Below are 8,624 nucleotides of genomic sequence, written 5' to 3' on the forward strand. Positions count from 1 at the left end.
ACTCTAGGGCTAGTGCTCTATCCACTGCACCACCTAGCTGCCCACATTTTTTTTTAAGTGTTCAAAAAGCACATTTACCGACACGTCGATTCATAAACTTTGTTAATTAGAGGGTTACTGTTTAGGGTTAGGGATATAGTAGCATTTTAAATTGCCTACTAAGAATGGGTATATTGTTTATAAATAAGAATAAACTGCAAAGTTATATATATTGGCTCATTGCTTCACAATTTTTTATGCCTCAGTTAATAAAGAGGAATTCCAAGTAATGCTGGAAGATACTGAACTGTGTCTTTGGTAGCTATTCTGTTCCTCTGCTGAGACATCTGATGCTGGAAAGGCCTGAGGCTGATCCTCAGGCTGATGCCCACCATTCAACCATCTGTATGAATCCTGGCCCATTCATGAAGGCATAGTTCCATACTTAACATTACTTGTGCCAAATGTGTGGGACTCTAGGGGAATGGGAGGAAGGGAGATGAAGAGCTTTCAGAACCTGTTCATATCTTAAGTCCCTGAGAAAACCAGCTAAGTATTACTGACTTCATAGTCATGGCTCATGACAGCTTTTCACCAGAAGCAGCACTACCCAACTTGATCACCCACCTTACTTTTCAGCGATGACTCCACATGACTTATGGTTTTTTCTCCAAACCTTAATGAAATGTGCTGTATTGACCTTTGCTCGTTGCCAGGAAAAATCTTCCTAACAATTAGAGTTGTACAAAAGTGTAATGGTTTGCTTTGAAGTGGTAGCTCCCCCCCTCCTTGGAGGCCCTCAAGCAGGGCTGGATGACCTCTTCTTAGGTATGTTACAGTGGAGATTCCTCTGGAGGGCAAATTGGACTAAATGACTTCTGAGGTCCATTGTAACTCTTGAATTCTGTGTATATACTTGGACACTAGCTAATACTGATGATCGACCACATAACCTGCAGTAACAAATGATAAAGGTTAGACAATAAGGGAGGAAACAAGAAAGAAGCCATTTGGGGTTAGTAAGTTATATCTTCTCCCTTTTCCTTCTTCCCATACCGGTGTGGGACAACAATCCAGGAGGACCTACAAACTGGAGGAGTTATGATTTGGAGGTTTCAAAGTTATCATCTATGGAAGCTCGGTTTTGCATGCAGAGCTGTCCAGGGCTTTCTTCAGTCTTAAGTTCTAAGCCAAAAGAGTCAGAATGCCAAGCTTTGCTACTCTCCTGGGATCAATGCTCACACAACTGGGGGATCCCTTTCTCCTCTAGCATGAGAGAGGAAACTCCCTCTATCAATGTAACATATAGTCTTAGACAGATATCTAGAGCATGGTGAGATTATGAGACATGTCCAGAGTTGCCCAGAAAGGAAACATCACAGGTGCAATAAGAAATGTCTTAACATGTTCTTATCTATATAAATTTAAATAGTTACCCTTAGATAGTGAAATTCAGTATCTGGAGAAAAGCAAGGACTTTGAAGATATAGAAGAAGAGGGCTAAGGCAAATATAATTTTTAAGCACCTTAGCACTTTTATATCATTTAAGAAGGACTTTGGATATCTGACTTGCTCTGTTAATAGAGCATGAGACTCAATCTCAGAGCTGTTTGTCCTAAGTATTTGTCTTCCCTAGACATTTGCTGGGGCCCAGTGCAGTTGGACCATATCTCTAGATGCTCACAATGATTGTTGATAATGATGTATTACCCATGGCTGATGTATGACTCCCTGTAATACAGAAAGGAGGTAAGACCCTAGAATATGAACTCTGGGGTTTTTGTTCCACTAGGACATATATGTATTCTAAAATTTCTACTGAATTCATTTTTAATCATACTGCAAAGGAAGAGAGGAGGTTCATCCAGATTAGATTTATTTTGCTTGGTCTTCAAAGACAGAACAAGAAGTCATGCGTGGAAGTTGCAGACAGGCAAACTTTGGCTTGGTGTCAGAAGAAATTTCCTAACAATTAAAGTTATCCAAAAAGAAAGCGAAGCAGATTGATTTGGGGGATAATTGGTTCTCTCTCACAAAACATCCTCAAATGAATGACCACTCCGGGAATCTTGCCATGAGACATTCTTTTTCAAACATAGGTTGAGTTAGATGACCTGTGATGTCCCCTCCAACTCAGAGATTCTGGGATTCTGTGATATCATCTGTAACTTTTGAGAGTGACTTCAGTAGAACAGTGGGATAGAAAGGCAGACTGCAAAAAGTTATTTGTGGAGGGAATAGGTGATGAGGAAAAAGAGGCTGAGTGTAGATGGCTCTCTCTAGGAGCTTAGCACTGAAAGGGAAGAAAGACATAGGATATTAGTGTAATAAGCAGATACTTTGGCTCCTGTCAGTGTATCAAAGTTTCATCATAGTTTTGCATGCCAAGATGCATTGAGAGGCAGTGTGATTCAGTGCACAGACACCACCATTTGGAGAAACCAGTGGGTAGCTATGAGTTCTTATATTCCATCAATAAGAAACTGATCCAATATTATCTGTAGGTTCAATGAGAGAAAAGACTTGCATCAATGTCTGACTGTGTCATTCTTGGGGAAAACTATGATCTTCTCAACTTTGAACAACTTTTTGTCTGTCTGCTGCCAGGGGCTAAGAGAAGGTGCAGATCGAAAGGAATTGTGGACTGAAGAATGCACACAGGGTGCCTTGATATTATTTGCTTTTGGGGTTAGGGAATGCACCTGTGGTTTCATTAATATATCTAATTCCCTGTCTGAATATGGTCACCATCTCTGCAATTTACAGTCTTAGAGAGTTGCCTGAAGGTACTGAAAGTTTAAGTGACTCTCCCAGGATCACCAGAATTTGTCAGAGGCACAACCTGAACCAGGATTTCCTGACTCAGCTTTCTATTTACACCATCACCCTGCCTCTACTTGCTTTTCCTCGTATTTTTAGTAATCTGATTAAAGAGCTGCCATTGTAAGACCTTTACAGAAAACACAGTGGAGTAAAGAATGAATATTAAAGACAGATGGAATCCCCATGATCTGATGGGATAATTTACACCAACACATAACCAGACAAAAGTGAGAACTCTCACAAAAGGGTAGAGCCATGAGATAAGAGTGTGAGAGAGGCAAAAAGAACTGGGATAATGTCCCAAATCACCTACTCTTGTTGGGTGGTCCATATAAGAGATGAGAAGGAGTGCTTGCTTGAGTAACACCAGCTTCTTTCTAATTGATAAATGAGACCAGGAACTGGCAATAATGCCCCCTGATGTCATAATAGCTTAAGAGGATGGCAGGGTCAAGTTTTTTTAAGACATGTGATCATGTTTATAAGAAGCACCAAGAAATCAGGTCTAGAAAATAACTGTGAGGGGCAGGAAGTGAATAAGGCTCATAAGAGCTTCCCTTGCAGGAGTGAAGGTGTTTTCTCTCTCTGTTGATCAGCATTAGCAGATATATTTACTCCACCCTTGCTCCACAATTAGGTTGAGAAGCCCCCTTCTACTCTGTCTACAACCTACAGCTTTTTATTACCACTGAGCTAGGTCCTAGGTAAAGCTATATTTGAGGACTGGACCCCAAACAGAAGCAGAGCTTCAGACACTAGGCCTTTCACCTCCCTGACCTCTTCCAGGACAAGAGGTTAGACATCAAACCTCCCTCTTCCAGGAACCAGCCCAGGAATTAAGCCTTGGACATAAAACTACTTATCCTCAGAAAAAGTTCCTGAAGACAAGAAGGAATGATATTCCAGACATAAATGGAGAGATCATCTTTTCCAAGAGTGTGACCAAATTAATATAGGACTTTTGTTTCAGAATCCTAAAAGCCCTAACTAAACTATGTACTTTATTTTAGTATGGCTGTGGAATTTCATCTTTTGTGTCAAAAATACTACATATGAATTGGGAACTGTTTGAGGGGTTTGGGGATAGGGTGTCCTTTTGATTTAGCGGAAGGAAGTTGGCCAGTGAGAATCTCTCTCCAAGCAGATGATTGTACAGTTAATAAATAATGTGTCTGTGAACAGACTGAGTTAAAATGCAAGAGTAAACTATTTTTCACATTTTGAAAACATAAACTCCGATCAACCTAATGACCAACCACATGATTCCAGAACATTGATGAAGTACACTATTGACTTTCTGACAGAGGGAAGGGGGATTTATGATGCAGAATGAGACATACTGTTTCAACAAGGCCAATGCAGAAATTTGTTTTGATCAATGATGCATATTCTTTACAAGCATTTTTTTTTTCCCAATTGGAAAGTGGGTAGGCAGGAGAGAGAGAAAATAAATGCTGTTTAATTAAAATAAAATAAAACAAAAATTGAAAATCAACACAAGTTTAGGGGTTAGCTTTGACATGGAGAAAGGCCACATTATCCCCTGAGATAAGAGTGGAAGAAGAGAGGAAGGGTAAAGACTAGGGAGATTTTGAGGGGTGGGGGGTAGCAGATAAAGGAACGGACAACTGATAGACTCAGTTTTCTCAGTAAAATAAGAAGAAAGGTCTTTTCCTAAGAGGGGACATTTGGGAGTGGCATAGGGGCTTGAGGTTTAGAACAGCTACTGTGGGGAGTGTGATATAGTCTGTAAGAGATGGAGCAAAGGATTACTATGGTGTGTGCAGTAGACAAGTGAGGTGATATGAATTTTTAGTGGAACCCTTCTGCCTGGTTACATGACTTCCTAAGAAGAATAGATAAGTATATACATGATCATTTGAGAAGAGAGCATGAATAATTCAGAGAATCAGAAAGGGTTTTCTGTTGGAAATGACATGTAAGAGGAGTGTTCAGCATTTCAGGAGTATGAACTGAGAAGGCAGATGATTTACGGCAGGGGTGGGGAACCTGCAGCCTTGAGGCCACATGGGGCCGCCTAGGTCCTTGGGTGTGGCTTTTTGATTGAGTCCAAGCTTTACAGAACAAATCCTTTTATTAAGGGGATTTGTTCTGTGAAGTTTGGATTCAATCAGAGGCTGTATTTGAGGATTTAGAGGGCAACATGTGGCCTCGAGGCAGCAGATTCCCCACCCCTGGTTTAGGGAACCCAAGGTTAAAGATTAGAAGCAGGGTATGCTGGATCTTGCTTGAAGCAGGGGCCAAGTCTATGGTTAAATTTTCAGAGTGAACATTTATACCTCAGAAATCAGCAAACACTATAAAACAGACCTTGGTTTATTGTTTTGTTGATTGTCCAAACGTAAGGAAGATTAAACAATGCAGATTAAACTTAAAAGTATGTCCCAATTACATTTTTGTAAGAGAACCGGTTGTTAAATACCCATCAGACTAAATGTACCCTTGACTAAAAGGGTATGGAGGACTGAAGCCTTAGGGAGCAAAGGATTCCAGCATGGAAGACACTGGACGACATTGAACTGCTTAACTACAGGGTCAAGATGGTAGAGGGAGAAAAGCGAAGCTAGAACAGGAGTGCTAGAGTGGAAGAAAAGGAAGAAATAGGGAGATGGGAGGTGATGGTGAAGATAAAGAAAAGTTTATGAAATAATATAGTGGGAAATAAGGAAGGACAGAGTATGATCACTGGGAAAATTCACAGAAGTGGCATACTACGTAAAATGGGAGTTGCAGAAGATGGTGGACTGGAAGCCAGAGCGTTCAAAGGAATACAAAATTCAACTTAGTTGTTGCAGCAGACATACTGATTGGTAAGTTCAAAGTTATGAGATTCTTGGATAATGAAAGAGAGGTAGTTTTCTGATGTTAGAGCACATATCTGGGTTTGAGTTTGAGACAGAGAAAACAGGAAATTTGTGGATGGGGTGGGGGAGGAAAGGGCTAGGAATGTTTTTTGGAAACAATGGGCCAGGGATTAGCCTAAGCACTTTACAAATAGTTTCTCATTTGAAGGATGATCCTCCTTGAACCAGAATTATGACAGCTTTTAGAAAGGCTTGTTGGGTTATGTGAGGTCAGCTAGTCCATGGACAGTTAAAGTGGGGAAGGCAAGCCCATGAGCAAATTTCAGGCAATAACTGACTCTAAATGAAAAGATGTTTTGCCATGAACCAATTCTACTGTCCTTTCCAAAATCCCTCTGTAAATATTTACTTTTTCCCTTTTAGGAAAGTTTTCATTTCACTCTTGTCTTTGAACTGAGTTCAACTCTACAAGTACAGGAAGTAGGTGGTGTATGTATCTAGATAACAGTTCATATCAAAAACCCCCAAAAAACAGCAACCCTGGCTTGAAGCTCAGTGCAAGAAAAAAGCAGAATGACTGATTAATTCTTGATATGCTTTAATGAGATTTTCATTCTTCAAAAAGTGGAGGGAGTAGTGAGCAGGAACTGCTATTTTGGACCAAATTTTGACAGAGAAGAATGAACTTGTTACTGAAATAGAAATGATGGAAATCTTGTCAGGAAGAAGATTCATGTTAAATAAGGAGAGGAAACTAGGCATCCTAGTGTGTCCTTATGTCATGCGTCCTTGAGTGTACACAAACACACACACACTCACACGTAGATTCTGGCAGAATGGAATTTGAAGGAAAAGGACAGGAAGAAATCTCATGACCTAAAATTCCCTGGGGAAAGTCAGCTGAGTAGGATGGGAAATAATTATTATAATAATAATATTAACAGCAATAGCTAGCATATATAGCACTTTTAGGTGCCAAAAGCACTTTACACAAGTAATCTCATTTGCAGTAATCCTGTAAAGTAGGCACTATTATCCCCATTTTACAGATGAGGAAAGTGATGCTGAGAGAGTAACTTGTTCAGGGTTGTATAGCTAATTGTGAGTAGCTACCAACAAAAATTTCAATATGTTATATTGGTCTACTTGAAATATTTGGGAAATTTTGCCTAGTTCAGAGTCGCTCTAAATTCACCCAGGCTGGACCCTGGATGACAGATAGAAACCATTGCTACTTTCAGAGCCAAAGTTTTCTCAGCATGGTAGCATCTGCTATGGCTCATTGAAGTTTCAGCAAGACTTTTCTTTTCATTAATTCTATGCTGGCATTCTCTGCTACAGAGATACCAAACACCACAGCCCTCAGCTAGACTGTTGTGGCTGCAAGATTCCAGAGTGAGCCCAAACCAGATTAAAATATAATTGGGAAATGTTTAACAACATAAATAAATATGACATAGATAATGTTAATTTATGATTTGCTATGTGAATATGCAGTGTGCAGGGATCCATTTCTGTCCATATTAGATATCACTACTTATTAGAACTCTAAGAGATATTCTTCTCATAGACAGATGCTCTAAGAAAAGTTGTGTGGAGCTGGTATCATTTAACTGTGGTAATAAATAATCTGCCTTAACGATGGTCCCCAGCACTCCCCATCCCCAGCCATCTACCGCTGCCTATACCAACCTAGGATCAACCTTCTGTCAGTCACCTTGCGTCGGTGAGTGGGAAAAGAGTAGTACCTGAATAGCAAAGAAACTATGTCCTCGAAACAGATTTCCAGCAACAAGTGCTTTGAGGGGTTTTAGAAAGTTTGTACACATGAAAGTGCAGAACTAAAATGCAAAATGAAGTTTGAAATCTACTTACCATCAAAGGCAGAAACTGGAAAATGTCTTGTTAAAGCAGACAGACTGGCTGTCTGGTTTAAATTGTACAGAACAAAACTTTATCACGAAAGCTGGTTATCACTATGCTGCAGAAGAACCTGGCCTCATTGTCATTGCACCAGATATCAGTCCACATGGCTGTAATATTAAAAGAGAAGATGACAGCTGGGACTCTGGTAATGGTGCTGGTTTTTATACGAATGCCACTGAAGAACCGTGGAAAACCAACTATAAGATGTACTCTTATGTACAGATGAGTTGCCCAACCTGATAAATGCCAATTTTCCAGCTTACCTAAAGAAGATATCTATTTTTGTTCATTCTAGGGGAGGCCATGGAGCTCTGATTTGTGCTCTGAACAATCCTGGAAAATACAAACCTGTGTCAGCATTCTCTTCCAATTCTCTGAAGTTGGCGGTGGGGGTGGGGAGGAGAGGTCTTCAGTGGATATTTAGAATCAGTAAGTAGAAGGCATTTGATGCTTCTCATTTTGTGAAGTCTTATCCAGATTCTCAGTTGGACATATTAATGATCAAGGCAAAGATGACTAGTTTCTTAAAGATGGACAATTACTTCCAGACAATTTTAAAACTCCCTGTGTGGAACAGAAAATTCCAGTTATTTTTTGATGGCAAGAGGGATATGATCATAACTACTATTTCATTACAACTTTTGTTAATGATCACATCAGATATCATGCAAAATACCTGAATGCATAAAGCTGCATATACAAGGAATCTCACAATTATAAAAGTTACCATGTAAACTGAACTTTTGAAAAGATAGAATTAGATATGAAAAATTACTGCCTGTGGACATTCACTTCTAATTTTTATCAAAGGTTTACTACCTTCTGAATAAATATATAAAATCAAGCTATCTGATTCCTTTTTATTCCCCCTAAGTACCCTGATAGAAGACATATCATAACCTGGGGCAGTTTGAAATCCTTGTAAAATAAAGTTTAAAAGATCACAGAATATGTAAATCATCACAAATGTAAAGCATACAGTGATTGAGATATATTTGGGGATGTAACAAGAAGTTGTTGGTCATTGGGTATATTAGTTCTTAGAGAACTAAATTACAGAACTGTTATCT

The 8,624-nt window shown here is 39.5% G+C and overlaps 1 pseudogene; it reads left to right on the plus strand.

The window, feature by feature from the left end:
• The first annotated feature begins 7,394 nt into the window (after positions 1 to 7,394).
• On the plus strand, positions 7,395 to 8,242 carry LOC140513583 (S-formylglutathione hydrolase pseudogene; annotated as a pseudogene).
• The last annotated feature ends 382 nt before the right edge of the window (positions 8,243 to 8,624 follow it).

The sequence above is a fragment of the Notamacropus eugenii genome, chromosome 7 (assembly GCF_028372415.1).
Source record: "Notamacropus eugenii isolate mMacEug1 chromosome 7, mMacEug1.pri_v2, whole genome shotgun sequence".
NCBI classification, from domain to species: Eukaryota; Metazoa; Chordata; class Mammalia; order Diprotodontia; family Macropodidae; genus Notamacropus; species Notamacropus eugenii.